Source organism: Geotrypetes seraphini, chromosome 5, assembly GCF_902459505.1.
Source record: "Geotrypetes seraphini chromosome 5, aGeoSer1.1, whole genome shotgun sequence".
NCBI classification, from domain to species: Eukaryota; Metazoa; Chordata; class Amphibia; order Gymnophiona; family Dermophiidae; genus Geotrypetes; species Geotrypetes seraphini.
In genome coordinates, this window is record NC_047088.1 from 179949949 (window position 1) to 179970158 (window position 20210).

General features: G+C 43.8%; 1 protein-coding gene and 1 long non-coding RNA gene across 4 annotated transcripts in view; one reads left to right on the forward strand and one right to left on the reverse strand.

Moving 5' to 3' along the window:
- TMEFF2 (transmembrane protein with EGF like and two follistatin like domains 2) overlaps positions 1–20210 on the forward strand; it is a 512432-nt gene that overhangs the window by 158979 nt on the left and 333243 nt on the right. The gene's annotated exons all lie outside the window — the stretch shown is intronic.
- LOC117360355 overlaps positions 13576–20210 on the reverse strand; it is a 95706-nt gene continuing 89071 nt past the window's right edge. Inside the window, exons 2-3 of the long non-coding RNA XR_004539407.1 lie at positions 17198–17227; positions 13576–13817 (exon numbers count right to left, since the gene is read on the reverse strand). This is a non-coding gene — a long non-coding RNA (uncharacterized LOC117360355). The remainder of the gene's footprint in view (positions 13818–17197; positions 17228–20210) is intronic.

Consider the following 20210-nt stretch of genomic DNA (forward strand, 5'->3'; position numbering starts at 1 on the left):
CATGACCTTGCATTTCTTAGCATTAAAGTTTAGAAGCCAAATTCTAGACCATTCTTCAAGCTTTTCTAGGTCTTTCTTCATGTTATTCACACCACTTGGGGTGTCTATTGCAGCTTTTGGTATCATCTGCAAAGAGGCAAATCTTACCTGACAGCCCTTCAGCAATATCGCATATAAATTAGTTAAAAAGAACAGGCCCAAGAACAGAACCTTGAGGCACACCACTGGCAACATCCCTTTCCTCAGAGCAATCTCCATTGACCACTACCCTCTGTCATCTTCTACTCATCCAGTTCCTGACCCAGCCTGTCACTTTGGTACCCATCCCGAGAGCACTCGGTTTGTTTATTAGACGTCCGTGTGGAACACTGTCAAAAGCTTTGCTAAAATCTAAATATATCAAATCTAACGCACTCCCTCTATCCAAATCTCTGGTTACCCAGTCAAAGATATTGATCAGATTTGTTTAACAAGACCTACCTTTAGTGAATCCATGTTGCCTCCAGTCCTGTAATCCCAATCAACATCCTGCATGTTAAAATCATCTATTAGTAAAACTTCCTCATTTTTAGATATATTCTGAATGTCTACTATTAAATCTCTGTCCACTTCTTCCATCCGTGAAGGAGGTCTGTATATCACACCAATGTAAATATATTTACCATTCCCTCTTTCCAAATTGATCTACAGTGCCTCTTCCTTGCCTTGCAGATCCTGCAATTGTGTGGCTTTAATATGGTCTTTAAACATATAACACTACTCCCCCTCCTTTTCTTCCTACCCTATCTTTACTGAACAGATTATAGCTCTGTATAACTACATCCCAGTCATGGTTCTCTGTGAACCACGTCTCCTTGATCACCACTATATCCAACTCATCTTCTTCCATCACAGCTTCTAGATCCAGAATTTTGTTTCCCATACTTTGACCATTAGTATATACTGCTTTCCAGACATTGCCCCCTTTTCCCATCCTTGTAGAGGTATTCAGTGATTTACTTACCTAAGGGCTTATACTCACCTAAGGGCTTTGATCACCCTGCCCCATCATTTCTAGTTTAAAGCCCTCTTCAGCAGATTAGCCAGCCTGCTACTGAAGACACTTTTTCCCTTCTTTGATAGATGTATACCATCCCTGCTCAGCAGCCCTTGGAAAATCATCCTATGGTCCAGGAAGCCAAAATGCTCTCAACAACACTATCCATGTAGCTACGCATTCATCTCCAGGATGCGTGCTTCTCTGACCTGCCCTTACACTCAACAGGAAGGTTGGATGAGAATAGCATCTGCACACCTGACTGCTTCACTTTCTCTCCCAGAACCATGAAGTCACTTTTGATACATTTGCAGGCGTACCTGGCAGTATAATTAGTGCCAACGTGGATGAGCAGCATCGGATAATAGTCATCAGGCTTGATGAGTCTTGGCAATCTCTCCGTAACATCTTGGGTTTTAGCACCAGGCAGACAGCATACCTCCCGGGACATCATGTCTGGTCTGCAGATGGATGTTTCTGTACCCCTCAGAAGGGAATCACCAATCACTAACTTACGTCTCCTAGTGGTTACAGATCCAGCAATTTGGGGGATTTCAAGCTTTGGTCCTTCCTCTCCCTGGGATGCTCTCATCTCCTCCACTTCCAGGGCAGCATACGAGTTCTTTAGTTCAACAGCGGGTAAAGTTATAGTAACCAATTTTGCAGAGTTCCATAATTTGAGTCCAACTATCTTCCCTCAGCACAGCCTCTTCTCCCCTACTCCTGGAAATCTTTATTGCCTCATGAACCATTTCATCAATACCTCTCATTCTCACGGATGCTTCTCAGTCTTGCCACGTCCTCTCTCAGTTCCTTTACTTCCTTCATGAGGGATTCAAGCTGAAGACAGCTTGCACATGGAACCACTTCCTCTTCCTGGGTAACATTTTCTGTCTGCACAGAGACTGAAGCTTTCACCTGAGTAACAGCTTTGGTGACATAATGTTTCCCAGCCATACTGTGGTTGCAGAAGTTCTTACACCTGGAAGTAAAAAAGAAAGAATAGAAAAATCCTACCAAAGCAATGCCCTGTTCCTGGTTGGCTGAAGAGCCTTGAGGGCAGGAGGGAATTAACCTCAAGGGTTACCTGTGGAGACTGATCTCTAAGAAAGTCCTCAGAGTTCAGTCTCAAGCTAAGAGGTTGAGACCAGCCAGAGCCTCAAGGAACGCTTTTCAGTTAGGGTGAGAGGATTCACACTCCCTTGAAGTATAGTGAGCTTGGCTTGACTTAACAGTTTTCCAGGCCTTTCTCCCACTTACTGTGTCTGAATTCAAAAGGGCCTGGGATAGGCACGTGGGATCCCTCGGAGAGAAAAGGGATAATGGTTACTGCGATTGGGCAGACTAGATGGGCCATTTGGTCTTTATCTGCCATCATATTTCTATGTTACTACTCCCCAAAGTCTCAAAAAGTTCCTAAACAGATCCATAGAAGTCTATTATTTTATTTATTCAATTTTCTATACTGTTTTCCCAAGGGAGCTCAGAGTGGTTTACATGGATTTATTTAGGTCTCAAGCATTTTTCCCTGTCTGTCCTGGTGGGCTCACAATCTATCTAACATATTTGGGGCAATGGGGGGGGAATTAGTGACTTGCCCAGGGTCACAAAGAGCAGCATGTGTTTGAACCCACAACCCCAGGGTTCTGAGGCTGTAGCTTTAACCACTGCACCACACACTCCCCTTTTAGTCAGCAGCTCTCTCCTCAAGCAAATATATGCAAATTATATATGCAGTTCGTAAGTTGAGCCTCTACAACAGGGGTGTCAAAGTCCCTCCTCGAGGGCCGTAATCCAGTCGGGTTTTCAGGATTTCCCCAATGAATATGCATTGAAAGCAGTGCATGCACATAGATCTCATGCATATTCATTGGGGAAATCCTGAAAACCCGACTGGATTCCGGCCCTCGAGGACCGACTTTGACACCTGTGCTCTGCAACCTCTCTCTTAGAACCAGGCTTACTGAGGGTTAGGCACTAGGCCAGCATGCCTTCCCTCAAGGGTCACCTGTGGAGTCTGATCTCTAAGAAATCTCTAGTTATCGCATACCAGTTATTAGCACATGCTAATGCAGTGAATGTGTGCTAATGTGGTAGCACCTGTTGATGAATCCCCCTTCCCTAAATCCAATAAATTCAGTATGTAAGGGGTAAATTCATTATAAATTGCTAAAATTCAGGCGCCAAAACACTGAGTGCTAAGCTAATATTCTATGATAGCAGAGTTGCATGCCAAATCTGTTATAGAATAATTGCACATGGTACTCGAAACTGCACTGTCACTTGTCATTCAAATAGGAGGTGGTTAAGTGCATCCATTTGGAGAACAGGCTTTGTACTTGCTGCATGTTTGTTTTTCATTTACCCCTAAATTCCACAAATGGCACCAAATTTTTGGTGCAACCACGCTTACCCCATGTCCGTGGCCAGTGGAAATAGTGGCACCTAAAAGTGGCAGTTGGGCACATAACTGTAACAGAGGGAGAGTTGAGATCGGTGCGAGCAGCAGGTTGGAGATGTTGCTCGTGCCGGTGAAAGAGGTATGAGGCGGAAAGGAGGAGAGGTGCTGGTGCCCCCACTAGAATGGTGCCTGAGGTGGTCCACCCTACCCCTTCTTTACTACACCACTGCATTGTTGGATTTTAGGGAGAGCAGAGTAGAGAATGACATGGGGACCGTTTCCCGCAGTAAACCGTGGTCACCGCAGTAAGTCACAGGAATGGAGACATTTGCAACTGGTTTACTGCAGGAATGGGAACAAGACCTTTCACCGCTCCACGGGAATGGGGACAAGACCTTTCACCACTCCGTGGAAGCAGTGAAAAGTCTTGCTCCTGTGGTAAAAAAATTGCGCCCATGTCAGACTCGGCATCTCCTCCCCAGCTCCTCTTGGGCCTATTTTACCTTCAGGAGCCAGCCATGCCACGATGAAGAGAGAAGGAACCCAAAACCAAAGCCTGAGACCAATGTGATTTGAAGAATAAAATTACCAGACAACAAAAGGTAGAAAAAAATAAATTTATTTTAGATTTTGTGATTAGAATATTTCAGATTTGAAATATGTATCCTGCTAGAGCTGGTATTAGACATAACTGGGAACCACAAAGCCCAGGCTGTGCTTTTTTAGCTTCTAGCTGGCTTAGGGCTCTCTCTCTGACCAGGGGTCAATTGCACTAGTTGCTCTCCCCTAACACTATTCCTGCCATGTGTAACTGAAGTATTCTGTTAGCTTAATTTTTCTATGTAGCTTTCTGTAGTAATTTGGTTTGTTCAGTTTTCACAATAGTGGAGGGGATATTTGTGAAAGGGAGGGGAGACAGAGATTTTATTGATCCTTGCTCTGTATTATTTGTGTTTATAAAATGATAATTGTACAGAATATTGACTCTTTTTATACTTTAATAAAATAAGTTTATTATAAAATCATAACTATTCGTGGCTTGTGCGGATGGGATCTGACAGTTTACGGGGCGGGGACAAGGACTGAGCTCGCGGGGACGGGGCAGGGATGGGGACTGAACTTGTGGGGAAGGGGCAAGAATGGTGACTGAGCTCATGGGGACAGGGCAGGAACGGTGATAATTTTTTCCTCTGTGTCATTCTCTACGGTATTGGACTACTGCAATGCCCTATATCTGGAAATGGTGAATGTCTGAGTGAAGGCATTATGGGTGGTTCAGAATTCAGCTGTGAAATTGTTAGCAGATGTTTCTTACTGTGGACACATTTCCCCAATCTTGAAACAGTAACACCGGATACCTATCCATTTTCAGATACAGTATAAAGTATTGTCACTTATACATCTTGTGGTGTACAGGGAAATGCTTTGGTATTTTGCCGTCCAAGTTGGTCAATGAGATCAGTAAACTCTATGTTGTTGGATATGGAAGGATGGCCTGATGTACATTATAGGCAGAATAGAATAGTCAAAGGTTCCAGCAAGGGGTCACTTAGAGGAAATGAAACACCCAATAACACTAAGCAACAAAGATATTTTATGTATATATGGGGAGCCCTCAGTGTGTCCAAGCAGCAACGGGAGACAAGCTCCAACGCTTCACAAACCAGGCAGAGGTTAACAACCCCCACCCGCACACCATCACTGGGCCCCCCAATGTGTGCAGTAATCAAATCAAGTGAAATCACTCTCAACTTAAAGCAACTATAAATATAAATAGGGTGAGAACAAAGCAAACCTCTAAGCGGCCCCTCACAGATCCAATCCAGCCAGCTCCCCAGCAAAACTTAAAACCAAAAAATGAAAACCAACTTAACTGAGAAATGTGACAAGTCTGAAGCTCAAAATATAACAAAACAGAACACCAGGTTCAACCAGACTAGTTTCAGAGGCAAACCCTTCATCAGGAACCTAACTGGAAGCTGTGAAGATGCGAGTCAGCTGGAAAGGGCCGCCCCTTTCAAAGATGTCAAGGCAGATGACTTTAAAATATGTAATGTCACCTCAGTAACTATAGAAAAATAAACAAATATAGTGCAAAATATAGACAGCAGATATAAATTCTCAAAACTGACACATTTTGATCACTAAATTGAAAATAAAATCATTTTTCTTACCTTTGCTGTCTGGTGATTTTATGAGTGTCTCGTTGTGTTTCCTTCTGACTGTGCATCCTTTCTTTTCTTTCTTTCTTTCTGCACTCAGGCCCAAGAATTGTCCCTTTCTATTCCCTCCCTCTTTCCTTCCTATGTCCTTAGTGCCCCCAGTGCCTCCTTCCCATATCCTTAGTGCCCCTTCCTATGTCTTTAGTGCCCCCAGTGCCTCCTTCCCATGTCCTTAGTACCCCCAGTGCCTCCTTCCTATGTCCCTCTCACTGCCTTCCAGACTTTTTCCCACCCTCACCCCCGAAGCCAGCCTGCCTACCTGTCTACCTCCCTCCCTCCCTGGCCAAAGCCAGCCTGCTTGCCTGCCTACCTCCTTCCCTCCCTGCTGCGCAAAAAAACAACAAAAAAAAAAGCCTCCCTCCTTCCTTTCTCCCAGTCCGCTGCTATCTTACCGCCCTGCTGCTGCTAACGCCAACATGAAGTCTTCTTTCCAACGTCAATTCTCACATCGGAGAGGATGTTCTGGGCCAGCCAGGCAGCGATTGACTGGCCCAGAACATCCTCTCCGACGTCAGAATTGACGTCGGAAAGAAGACTTCGTGTCGGCGTTAGCAGCAGCAGCAGGATGATAAGATAGCAGCAGACCGGGGGAAAGGAAGGAGGGAGGCTTTTTTTTTTTTTGCACGGCAGGCAGGGACAGGAAATGATCGCCTGTCCCCGAGCACAGCTTCGGGACGCTGTCCCTGAAAACAGGACATTTCGGCATCCCGAAGCTGTGTGTGGGGACAACGGGACAGGGGGTCTGAAAACGGGCCGGTCCCATTCAAAACGGGACGTATGGTCACCTTAATTATGCCAGAAAATCTGCTTTTTCTGTGGCAGGTCCAGCACTGTGGAATGCAATGCCAGGCCACTTCTACTTGTGTGCTAGTGGTTTAGGCTTCAAAAAATTGTTAAAGGCTCATCTTTTGTGCGGGAATTTTCTTGAATTGCAATGTAGAGTAGATCAGTTCTGTTATGTTAGAGAGCACTGTATACAGAGTAGGGTTTCTGTTTTATTTTGTTTTGTCGAGTTTGTGCTATCAGTATGTTTTTTATAACTTTAAATGAATATATTTGAATAAACCGCTTTACAAATTACAAAAATTACAAAAAATAAATACATAAATTCCACTCCATCTCTATGCAGATATTCAGTTGACCACTCTCCATAAGTGAGCTGAATATTTATAGATAGTTGGTTTATATGAATACTGGCCACCAGCAATCATATAAATCCTTTTTAAAAATTGATGAGATTGATCAACAGTTACAGGAAATGTTTAATTGCTGTTCAAGGGGGTGCCACGGGTTATTGAATGAAGGATTCATAGACCTTTTCACACGAGGGTAGCTATTGCTACATCTGTTGAATAAATCATCAAACAATATCCTTTCTGCCTCACTTATCTATTTAGCAGGGCTATCTATCTTTCCTATCAGGGTTTAGATTAGAATCTAATCCTGTTTTCATTATAAACTGTACTAAGAAACACAGGATGCTAGGAGGTTCACAAACCTTTTCTCAGCACTGTAGGTCATGTAGCTGAATTTTGAATAGACTGTAATGGAGATTGATGGTCCTATGAGAGATCTGTGAGGAGTTAGTTGCAGCAATGTAAGTGTAGGCTTTGGCGATGTTATAAGGAAAAAGCAAACAGCCTGATTTTCAAACACATTTATTAAAAGGGCAATTCTGTAGCTGGGTTTCCACATTCCCGTGTCACTTGAAAGCACTCATGAATGACATACCCCTGGATTCTTTATAGATTTGAATATGTAAATTTGGGTGCAGATCCCAGAGCCACATAAACTAATTAATGAGTCATTAACAGTAATTAGTGTTAATTGCAGCCATTTGGGTTTATGCATGGATTTGCACTGTACCATATTCTATATAATGTGCGCCTAAATTTTATAGCATGCAATTGAAAAAGGGTGTGGTCATGGGTGGGTAAGAGGTGTTCACAGACATTAGGCGCAATAGGGTCATTTACATGCTCAACCACCATTAGTTGTGTGCCAGCATTTGTACCAGTTCCATGCCGAAACTTAGGTGCCATCAGGCATTAAGCTAGCGATCTATAAAAAAACGCTCTATGCAGAGCATCCATAGGGCCTGATTCTGTTTGTAAGGAAAGAGTAAGATAAGTATAGGAAGGGGGAAGATTAAAAGAATAGGAAAAGAAGGGACAAATTTGATATGGAATGGAAAAAAGGGAAGGAAAGAAAAAAAAAAAAAGAAATACTTTTTTTTGTTGTTTTTGCTTCAGGGGTTGGTTAGCATTGCGGACTTTTGATATGCTTTAATGATGTTTTTTTTTGTTTTGCTGTACTTTTTTTCTTATGTATTATTTGTTGCTATTATGTACCGTATTTTTCGCTTTATAAGACGCCCCAGACCATAAGACACACCCTAGGTTTAGAGTAGGAAAACCAGAAAAAAAACCATTCTGAACCAAATTATGTACTAATATATACCAGGCTCTGCACTCGCCCCCTCACTCCCTGCCAGGCTCTGCACCCTGTCTCCCCTTTCCTGCCAGGCTGTTCCTTTCATTTTTCATATACACACAATACACACAGCAGATATAAATGATCAAAACTGACACAATTTGATCACTAAATTGAAAATAAAATCATTTTTCCTACCTTTGTTGTCTGGTGATTTCATGAGTCTCCTTCCTTCCTTTTTTCACTCAGGCCCAACAATTGTCCCTTTCTATTTCCTTCCTCCCATGTTCCAAGTTCATGCCTCCTCACTGCCTTCCAGCCTTTGTCCTTCATTCTCCCTCCCTACCATGTACCAAGTTCGTGCCTCCTCCTCCTCCCTGCCTTCCAAGCCTTTGTCCTTCCTGCCATGCCGGACACTGTCTTCCTCCCTCCTTGCTGCGCTGATGAAGCCTGCCTACCCTCCGCCGATTCCTCCTCCACTGCACTGCCATTCAAAGAAGAGAAGGGAAGGGCCAGCGTGCAGCGATTGCACGTCGACGGCCCACAAACCTTTTCTCAACGTCAGGCCGTGAAAACCTTCCTCTTTACAAATCCAGCATCTTGATGACATCCACCCAGAAACGTCATTCAGAGTTCAACGTAACGGTGCTACCTACTCTCATCTAGATGCTGCATAAAATTGTGGGGGTAATAATAATAAAAAAAAAAACGTCTAAAAAGTGTCCTAAGTGGCTACTTGGACGATCAAAATGCCTGATCGTCCAAGTACCGATAACCAAAGCTGGTTTTTAGACGTATCTAAAAACAGCTTAGGCCTTTCTCCTGCCACTAAACGCACAGAGAGAAAAGAGGTGTGTTTAGAGGAGGGGAAAAGGCGGGCAGTGGGCGGGAGGTGGGCCGACCTACACCTAGGCGTACAACACCTATAACCAAAACAGTTAAAGGTTGCCTAGTCGGCACTTAGACCTTTTTCACTTAGACGAAATAAAACCAGGTCTAAGTGCCGAAAAAGGGGCTGCTGAGCTGATGGCCGCTGGCGCCATCAGTTCAGTGGCCCGGCAACCTAACCATCACGGCAGTAGGGATGCCTCATCTCCCCTACTGCGATGTCATCACTCCTCTACCTGAACTGCCGCGACCCGCGGCAGTTCCAGTAGAGGAGTGATGGCATTGCGGTAGGGGAGATGAGGCATCTCTCCTGCCACGATGGATCACTCCCCCCCCCACACAACATCGGGGCAAGAGGGAGCCCAAGCCCTCTTGCCCCGCGGCAGCCGTGACCCCCCCGATACGATCGGGCCAGGAGGGAGCCCAAGCCCTCCTGGCCCAGGCGACCTCCCTACCCCCCGACTCAATTGGGCCAGGAGGGAGCCCAAGCCCTCCTGGCCCAGGCGACCCCCCTACCCCCACCCCCCACTACATTATGGGCAGGAGGAATCCCAGGCCCTCCTGCCCTCGATGAAACCCCCTCCCCCCAATGTCCGCCCCCCACAGAACCCACGATTGGCACCCCCTAGCCGAACCGCGACCCCCCTGTCTGACCCCACGACCCCCCCACCTCCACCCCCCTTCCCCGTACCTTTGTTAGGTTGGCCGGACAGACGGGTGCCAAACCTGTCCGTCCGGCAGGCAGCCCAGAGAAGAATGGAGCTGGATTGGCCCAGTCTAACCAAAGTCCCGCCTACTGGTGGGGCCTAAGGCGCCTGGGCCAATTAGAATAGGCCCTGGAGCCTTAGGCCCCTCCTGTGGGCGGGGCCTTAGGCACATGGCCCGATCGAGTCGGGGGTAGGGAGGTCACCTGGGCCAGGAGGGCTTGGGCTCGCTCCTGGCCCGATCGTATCAGGGGGGGGGGGGGTCGCGGCTGCCATGGGGCAAGAGGGCTTGGGCTCCCTCTTGCCCTGATCATGTCGGGGGGGGGTCACGGCTGCCGCGGGGCAAGAGGGCTTGGGCTCCCTCTTGCCCCGATCGAGTCGGGGGTCATGGCTTCAGCAGGGCAAGAGGGCTTGGGCTTCCTCTTGCCCCGATGTTGTTGGGGGGTCGGGGGGGGGGTTGGTGCTTTGACATGGCAGGAGGGCTTGGGCACCCTCCTGCCTGGATGGTTGTTTGGGGGGAGGGATTCTGTAACCGGTGTTGTTTTTGACAGACACCAGTTACAGAATCCAGCTTTTAGGCGAAGGACTGGCTCCTCCTTCGCCTAAAAGCTGTTCTGTTGGACGTTTGGGGCTTAGGCGTTTTTTTCTTTCATTATGGCTAAAAAGTGTAGACGTGCTGTGGGTGTACTTTTAGACGTAGTGGAGATTGGGCATTTAGGCAGAGGAAGGCCATAATCAAAACATGGACGTATATTTTGGTTATGGACACTTTCCCTGCTTCTGGATTGAACGTTTAAGGACTTAGGCCAAAAGGGGACTTAGACGCTTTTTTTGATTATGCCCCTCCACATGTTTTTGTCATGTCTATAATGTAAGTTGTGTCATCTCTGTCCTGTCTCGACCATACTGTGAATGTACCTTGTAAACCGTTCTGGTCTCCTTTGGGATGACAGGCTAAACTTATGAGGCAACTAACCATCACAGGACTTTAGCTAGCTATGTGTGGCCAGTACAACTGCACTGGTCGCAAGAAAGGTGGGGTGCCAAAACTGCACTCTGGCTATTGGCCTCCCTTGCTTGGCTGTTTTGTGGTGGGTAGGGCAGGAGCGGTTGGGACATGCTGCACAGAGTGCGCTTTTGGATCACTATGCTCCTGAGCCAGTATATCACAGGAATTTAAGAGAAGGTATTGCTTGAACCTTTGGATGAGAGAAAGGATTGCAGCAGGATTCCAGTTAGCTGCTTTAATTCTGCCTCCACGGATCATCCTCCTCTCTTTGACCTGGCTCTTCCTGCTTTTCTCTTTTCACTTAGCTCCACTGTCATAGCTACTTAGATCACCCTCCCCCTCCCCCATCCCCCCCCCAAAAAAAAAATCAATTTGATCCAAGTGCTCAGAAATGGTTCACCTTCTTCCCCAAATATAGGAATCACACTTTAAAAAATTAAATAAGATTTTTATATTTTATAACTAGCTTCTGAAGGCCAAAAACTGAAAGTTGAATCAAAAAATGTATTACATTAGTCCAATAAAAGAAAAATTCTAATTGGGAATGCTGAGCTCATTACAAATTGCTACTTCTAGGACACAATGAAGAGTTTGATTAACAGCAGGTGCACTCAACCACCCACGCCACTAACTTATTTTCCCAGAAGTGCAGAGGGTAAATTTACTCCCCATTGGAATAAATCCGTCTTTCTCTGTTCTCTTCTTTCTCTTCCCTCCCTTTCACCTTGCATTCTCCCATGTTTGTCATTGCTTTCCTCCCTCCCCTCTCCCCTGTTCCTCTTCTTATGCTTCCCAGCATATCTCTTTTCTTTCTTCCACTATATTCTGTGTGCATATGCTAAAAGGATGATGACTAATAAAGAAAAGGCAGTAACATGACAGGAAACCAAAGATGGGAAACATCAATTGGAGGCTTTAAACAGTTTTCACTTAAAGATCTTCATGAACTTTTAAGTTATTTAACAGAAAGTGACTTCAGATTGCTCACTGCAAATCTGGGAACATGTGAGGAGGTCTTCCTAATTGTTCCGCAAAACAAGCCACGTCATTCCATGTGACCTTATCTTAATGATGAAACAGGTTTAAATAACTAAAAAGAGTAATACAATTTCCAGAAAGACCCCAAGCAGTAGGTCTGAAATGAATTGTGCTGTGTGTGTTCATCTGTAACATCTGTCACAGAAATTTGCAAATCTAATTGTGTCTAATTGTCCCACAATTTGCTCTAAAACTTTCCAGCCATTCTAATATCAGGAAAAGCAGTAACCATTAATGTTGGGCATGCTAATCTGACTTTTCTGATGTCTTATTAACCTATTAAAGCCTGTTTTCCTCAGCTGCCTGTCGTTGCCCTCTGCACTAAGTAAACCGGCAAGAAGAGCATTTACTGATCATAGAATTTGCCCTAGAGGATGGATTATGCATTGCTTTCAATGACAACCATTTCAGTTTTTACCGGTGTGGATGCATTACATTATAGCAAATGACAAAGTTGCTTTCTAGTTTGGAGAGCTAGGAGTCATTTTACTCTGGTGGTTTCTTATGGAAACCCATTTTTCTTGTTCTGTGGATATCATGCATTTTTGCTTGTTGTTAGGTACAGAATGTGAAGGGAATGTTATCAGCCTGTGAAAGCTAAAAAAAAAACCCCATTTGTTGCATCTATTTGAAAAGTTTGCAAAATCGCTGAATAACTATTCAACCCAGCAATGGCTTTAAATAGATTTTAATTTCTTCTTTGCTGGGGAAAAATATCAGCAAGCACCATTATTATTTGTCAACACAGATATATTTTAGAGGTTAGCCGGTTGTAGGAAGACCAGTATCTCAGTACATCTCTGCCATGTCTTTAACAGTGTGATTCCCAAACCTAAGCCAGTCAGGTTTTCAGGATATCCACAATGAATATGTAAGAGATTGATTTGCCTATACTGCCTTCTTGATATGCAAATTTATCTCATGCATATTTACTCTGGATATCCTGAAAACTTGACTGGCTGAGATTCCCTCAGGGCAGGTTTGGGAACCCCTACTTTGACAGTTTAGAAGCAGTTTGTAACTGCCTGTAAGGTTTACCTGAGAACTGAACTAGGGGGACATAACAATATAAGAATAGACAAACTGAGTCAGACCGATGGTCCATCTAGCCCAGTATCGTGCTTCCAATAGTAGCCAATCCAGGTCACAAGTAGCTGACAGAATCCCATATAGTAGCAGGATTCTAGGACAAGCAGTAGCTTTTCCTAAATCTGTCTCAATAGCAGACTATGGAATTTTCTTCCAGGAACTTTTCCAAACCTTTTATAAACCCAGCTACACTAATTATTGTAACCGTATCCTCTGGCAATGAATTCCAGAACCATTGAGGGCCAGATTCTATATATGGCACCTAAAAAAATCTAACAACAAAAAATAAATAAAACATTCAAAATTAAAGAGATCAAAAAGACTTCAGAACGCTAAGGGAGAAAAGAACCTCAGTGTTGCACAGAATAAATGAAAGGCAACAGTAGCCAACCACCACTGGCTACCGACTACTGATATTCAAATCAGAAGAGGCAAACACATCACAGGTACAAAAACTCCCATGTCCTGTAATAGATATAATGAGCACAACCCTCAGTGTGTTCAATATCTTGTCGCCCACCAGGTCTCTAATCAGGACAGCAGAGGGCGCTGGTGGGAACTAGATTCGGATCCCTGGCATGTTCCCCTGGAACTAGGGTAACCTTTAGGAGTGAACACTGGTCCAGGAGCTTATCCAGGACCAACCGATATGCTGGCTGTAGTAGCCAAAAATTACCACCATACAAAATAGTCAGTGTAAAGAAAAAGTAGTCTTTATTTTGCCCTTTCACTGGGCTTAAAGCAAAATAGTCAGGCTGGCAATTGTAAATCACAAAGGCAATCCACACCACAGTTTTCATGAAAATTTAAAAAAAAACTTTACAGAGAAACATGCAATGCCAAACGGAAAGATGATACACCATAAACTGCACCACTGAGTTGTAGCTGCAGGTGGTCTCACAGATTTGGTCAGGTCCTGTAATGGCTTTATGCTGGTAAATGCTTCAAAGAAAGGAAAGTTGTTCCTTTTTCTCCTGGTTGGAGTGGTAAGTATGGTCTGATTTACACAAATGAGAAAAAGTTTACATATTAGCATTTATTTAAAAAAAAAAAAAAAAAAATACTCTCAAAATAAATGCCAATCCTCTTGGTCTGACTTCTAGGGCTCTTGAGCCTTCTGCCCAGGAACACACTCCCAATAGTCCACACCTGGCTGCAATTACTGCCAAACTAAGCAATAGGAAAAAAAACAAAACTTCACAGCCAAATAGAAACTCAGGAAAAGAAAACCAGGAGATGACAGATTTGTGGAATCCAAGCGAGAATAGCGTATCAAGGAGTAAACAGTGATTAACAGTATCAAAAGCAGCAGACAGGTCAAGAAGGATGAGGATAGAGTAAAGGCCTTTAGATCTGGCCAGAAACAGCTCACTGCAGACTTTGGTAAGGGCAGAATCTGTGGAGTGTAGGGGGTGAAAGCCAGATTGTAAAGGATCAAGAGTCTGTCAAGATGACAGGAAGTCAAGGCAGCGACGGAGGACAGTGTGCTTAGATAGGAATGGAGGAAGGGGGACAGGTTAATGGTTGGAGGGACAAGTAGGGTCCAGCTAGGGTTTTTGAGAAGTGGCTTAACCACCACATGTTTGAAGGCATCAGGATCAGTCGCAGTGGAAATGGACAGGTTGAGGATATGACAGATAGCAAGGATAATGTGACCATTTTTTTTTCATCAAAACGTGACATCTATTAATTGTCAGTCCCGCCCCCAATCCTACCCTAGCCCCTTCTCATGTCCTTAGTGCCTCTGTGCCTCCTTTCCATGCCCTTAGTGCCCCAATGACTCCTTCCTATATCCTTAGTGCCCTCTGTGCCTCCTTCCTATGTCCCTCCACTGCCTACCAGCCTTTGTCCCACCCCCTCCCCTGAAGCCTGCCTGCCTACCTCCCTCCCTCCCTGCCACGCCCCAGCCTGCCTGCCTGCCTTCCTCCCTCCCTCCCTGCTGCACTAAATCCAGCCTCTCTCCTTACCTCCCTCCAGCACCGATTAAACCCCTATCCCCGGTCTGCTGCCGCTGCTGCTTGCAGCTCAGAAGCCTTCTTCCCGACATCAATTCTGACGTCAGAGAGGAAGTTCCGGGCCGGCCAATTGCTGTCTGGCTGGCCCGGAACATCCTCTCCGACGTCAGAATTGACATCGGGAAGAAGGCTTCTGGGCGGTAAGCAGTGGCGGCGGACTGGGGGGGAGGGGTTGAATCGGCGCTGGAGAGAGGTAAGAGAGGCTGGCATGCAGCAGCAATGGCGGACTGGGGGGGAGAGGTGTTGAATCAGTGCTGGAGGGAGGTAAGGAGAGAGGCTGGCAAGCGGCGGCGGTGGACCGGGGGGGGGGGGTTTGAATCAGGTGCTGGAGGGAGGGAAGGAGGGAGGCTGGCTTTGGCATGGCAGGGAGGAAGGGGAAGTGATCACCTGTCCCATTGGCCCCACGAATAGCTTTGGGACGCTGTCCTTGAGAACGGGGCATTTCGGCATCCTGAAGCTGTGTGCGGGGACAACATGACATGGGATCTAAAAATGGAATGGTCCCGTTCAAAACGGGACATATGGTCATCTTAAGCAAGGATAACAGAATGTGAGATGGGATCAAGAAGAGTGTAACCAGAGTGTTACAGGAGGTAGAATGGAGCTGAAGGGCAGGGCCGGAGGAGAGAATTGGGACCGTCAGGAAAAGCCCAGGCCTTTGCTGATGCCTTGATCTGGGTCAAAAACGTTGCCATGGGTGCAGTAATGTCATTGTGTGGTGATGTAATACAAGATGAAACGCACATGTGCACATGTGTGTCAGAGGAAAAGGTGGCCCAAAGCTCTTGGAAAAGATCCTGGAACTGTTAAATCCACTGCACTACCAACAATTTCAAATATTTTAAATAGGTGAAAGGGGGCATGGAGGTTCAAGAGAGTAGAGGGAAATAAGGGCCCCATGTTTGCAACATTAGTTGTACGTTTTGTGCACTTGCACTGCGTGAATCTCATGCATATTTTGATATTGATTAGCCCTTGGCCCAGGGAGTGCTGGGAAACAGAGGGAAGGGGCTGCAAGGCACTCAGAGATGGTGTTTTGGAGCCACGATTGGTGCATGCCCAGAACAGAAAAAGAGACTGGCACAGGAGATCAGCTCCTAAATATGAAAGTACTGTAAAACACAAAATTGAAGTTTAAAAATATGTTTTAAGTGTCCAGCAGAGGTGCTGTGGTTCTCCTGAGCAGCTCTGTAAGATTGATGCACTGCTAGAGTGTTGCTGTCACTTTAAAATGACACATGTTGTTTAGGAACTGAAGTGTAATTCTTGCAAGTAATTCTTGAAATATTTTGGCAGAATATTAATCTTGGAGATGATTACAGTTGGATTTAGTGATTTATTCTCTAAAATGAAAGTTTTAAAGGTTAAAACTAATTCAAAACTGTAGTTAGAATGTAATTAGATTCTGTACTTATGAAAGGACTTCCCTGATTGGTTGCACTAGTTTGTAGGGATATTTACTGACTTGTGAGGTTTAGGAGAGCTTCTGAAAATTGAAAAGGAAGATGAACCTTTTGTTTGTGTTCTGTGTATGAGAGAGAGAGCACTTGTGGAAAAGAAGTAAAGTATTTGAAAGAAAAAAATTAATAAAACATTGAGTGATTGATAAAGAAAGCTTGTGTAACCAATTTAAAGTTGGATTTAGATTGTTTGTTAGGGGAGAATAAGTCTTCTGTGAAACTGAAGATAAAACTGAGCAGGAAGATTTGAATTTCTGATAAAAGTAATTTATACTACTCATTATTCACAAGGAAATTTAATTGTTTCTAAAAGGAAATTAATTCTTTGAAGAAATTTCTAATATTTGGGAAACCTAAGGAACTTTTCCTTATTGATAGTATACGAAGGAACTGGTTGGTAAAGAATGTTGATTTTATTTCTTGAAGAGTCAGTAACTTTTCGATGAACTTGACCTTGTCTAACTGGGGGTTAAAGTTATCAGAGCTGCTGAATATCAGTGTGGCTAGAAAGAGGGAATGTTTGGAAATGTGAGTGAAATTGATGCGTGTGTGCGTACCTACACATAAAGAACTTGAAGAACAGAGAATTGAAGAGGAACCAGCTTTCTAATAGAAAAGGGAACAAAGAAAATAGGACAGGATTTTAGAGAAATAAAACTTTTATTCTTTTATTTGTAGCTAACCAGTGTTTAGGCATCCTGAGCTGGCAGGCAAATAAGAAACACACACACTCAGGCAGTTAGGGTATTTTTCCCTTTATTTTCATTTGATTTAGAGAGGTGTAGGAAGAAGAGACTAAGGAAGAGAAGACAAAGCAGTACCTAAAGAAAGAAAAATAAAAATAAGTAAATCCATCTAAGAAAAGGAGAGACACTTTAACTACATATGAAAGACTCACTTACCTAGAAAGTTAAATTCTAGTCACTGTGACACTGAAGAACAAAAAAAAACACAACAATTTGGTTATAAATTGATCTTTAAAGAATGGTTCCATTAAAACAGAAACATTTATTTTGTAAACTACTTACCTGTAAAAGTCACTGGAAAGCTATGGTATGAAAGCTTATGGCAAATAGATAATAGTAATACAGTTAGGGGCAAATTGTGTAAAGGATGCCTAAAACTTAAGAATCCAAATAAATTGGATAATAAGCCCAATTAACGACTTTAACAAGCAATAATTGAAAGTTAGACGTCCAAAGGCTTTGTGCGAATCACGAAATAGATGTCCACAATTTCATAGACGTCCATCAGAAAAAGCTGCGCCTAATGGGGTGGGCATGGCTTTCTTATGGACATCCATTTACTGAATCACATGCCACTCAACGTCCTAACACATCTACATTCTTGCCTAAAATGTAGGCATTGCAAAAACAGGTCTACTTTTGAGCGTTAGTTGGGTGCGAGTTAGGTGGATGTGACTTAGGCATCATTTAGGCGTGCTGGAGGCATCCACATATAGGTGAATGGGGCTTCTAATTGGGGGGAGCGGGGGTAAAGAGGACTCTTTAATAATAATGGTAAAAAGATGTTTAATAATGCATTACTAAGCACATGGAATATATATAATATACAGTATATTGCATATTAAACCTCATTTCCAAAAGGTTAAGAAAATAAGACGAGAAACCTACTCATAATGGCTGTGGCTCAGAGCAAATAGACATGTCTGATACACAATCTTAACATCTCTGTGACATCATTAATATACACCTAGATGGCAGAATGTCACTAAAAATGATAGGAACCCCTGCCTAAAAGGAAGTTCCTATAGCTCAGTGGTTAAAGGCACATCTTTCACAGCACATGGGGTCAATTCCATACAATCCACAGCACCCCAGCAGCTTCTGTTTGGTCTCATAAGAGAGTATGGGTTGTGGACTTTGTCATTTACATTTGCACTCTGCCCTTTCCAGAGTCCAGAGGGAAATTTATTTTTACCCTGAGATGACTATGATCTCCTAAGGTATCATCTCACATGGCAGGAACCCTTGCCTAAAAGGAAGCACATGTGGTTCAGTGGTTAAAGGCACTGCTTCTGTCTTCCAAAGGTCATGGGTTCAAATCCCTAGTGTGGTCAGGTACCCCAGCACATATTTCTATTTTTTTAGTGACAGTCTGCCATCTAGGTACATATTGATGATGTCACAATGATGTCAAGATTATGCATCAAACATGTCTACTTGCACTGAGCTACAGCCAGTGAGCAGGGTTTCGCTTCTTATTTTCTTAAACTTTGGGAATGAGGTTTAGTATGCAATACATTGTATCATGTGCTTTGCTTGAGTAATGCATTATTAAACTTAATTTTCCATTATTAGAAGTGAATGTTACTTTGATGACACACAAGTATCTCAGGTAGAATCACCACTATCAGATAGAGTGTTGAGTGCAGTTCTGGCCACCTTGTAGCGCAAACTGGATGGACTATGCAGGGTTTTCTGTGCCATATACTGGTTTATGTATGAAACATGACAATCCAAACAAGGAAGACTGTGGAAATCCAATGTTCTTGACGCTGCTTCTATTCAACAAATCCTTTTAAAATACAAAATCCACACTTGTCATAGAGGGACCCAGCACTGGCCATATTTCGTCAAAACACGCCTTCCTCAGGGATCCAGTATATTATGTCTCCAGCACTCAGGTTTCGTGCCTTTTTGGCAGTTCTGTTTGGGCTTGTCAAGCTTTTGATGTTATTCCACATTTGTAAAGGTTATGTTATTAACATCTTAGATCCCTGAGAAAGGTGTGTTTTGCCAAAACATGGCCCCTGGTGGGTCCCTCTATGACAAATGTAGATTTTGTATTTTAAAAGGATTTGTTGAATAAAAGCAGCATCAAAAACAATGGATTTTCACAGTCTTGCTTGTTTGGATTGTCCTTTTTCTCCTATGGAAATTTGGGTCATCTTTTCTTGTTGTGACTTTTATGTGTGAAACAAACATTTTCCAGCTACCCATCTCTACCCATGCTTTGCAACTCTGCCCCAGCGCCAGCCAAATACTGCCCAGGGAGTGCCTATGCTTGCTTTTGTTGGCACAAACACAATAAAAATAAAAATAATTTATATTCCGCATATCTTACAATTCTATGCAGATTACAAATTATTCAGGTACTCAAGCATTATTCCCTAATGTCCTGGTGGGCTCCCACTCTATCTAATATACCTGGGGCAATTCTGACCCAAATTCTGTAACCGGTGCCTAATGTTAGGCACCTATTTTGGAGGTGCCCACCTAGATAAGCGCCTATATAAATTGAATAACAAGCTCAATTAAGCTTTTTAATTAGCAATAATTGAAACTTAGGCGCCCATCAAGAAAGACCAATTCTGTAACAAGGCGCCTCCAAAAATGTAGGCGGCCTTCAAAAAAATAGGCGCTATGCATGGGCGTGGTTTCATGTTAGGCGCCTTGTTACAGAATCGTTGCTCTTAAGCGTGCTTAAGCGCTCGCAGGGCCGCCTAACTTTTAGTTGTGCCTAGAGCTGGCCTATTTATTGGGCGCTTCTAATATAGGTGCCACTCAGCGTGATTCACTAAACAGCACCCAGTTTTATTTGAATTGTGCTGAATGGTTCCTAACTTTTGGGTGCTTCTTATACAATTTGCCCCTAAGTGACTTGCCCAGGGTCACAAGGAGCATTGCAGGATTCGAACCCACAACCTCAGGGTGCCAAGGCTGTAGCTCTAACCACTGCACCACACATGGTGTGAATCTGTACAGCTTTATAATAGCCATTCTTTACATGTGGAAATGCCTTATAAAAGTACCCCGTGCTATACATATTGCTGTTAGATGCTTGAGACAGGACTGCATATTTTCATTGGATATTGCATATGAAATGAACTTAGTAGTTATGTTTGGAAAAGGTACTGAAATTTTTGTGGGCATCCATTTTTACTCCTTGCTA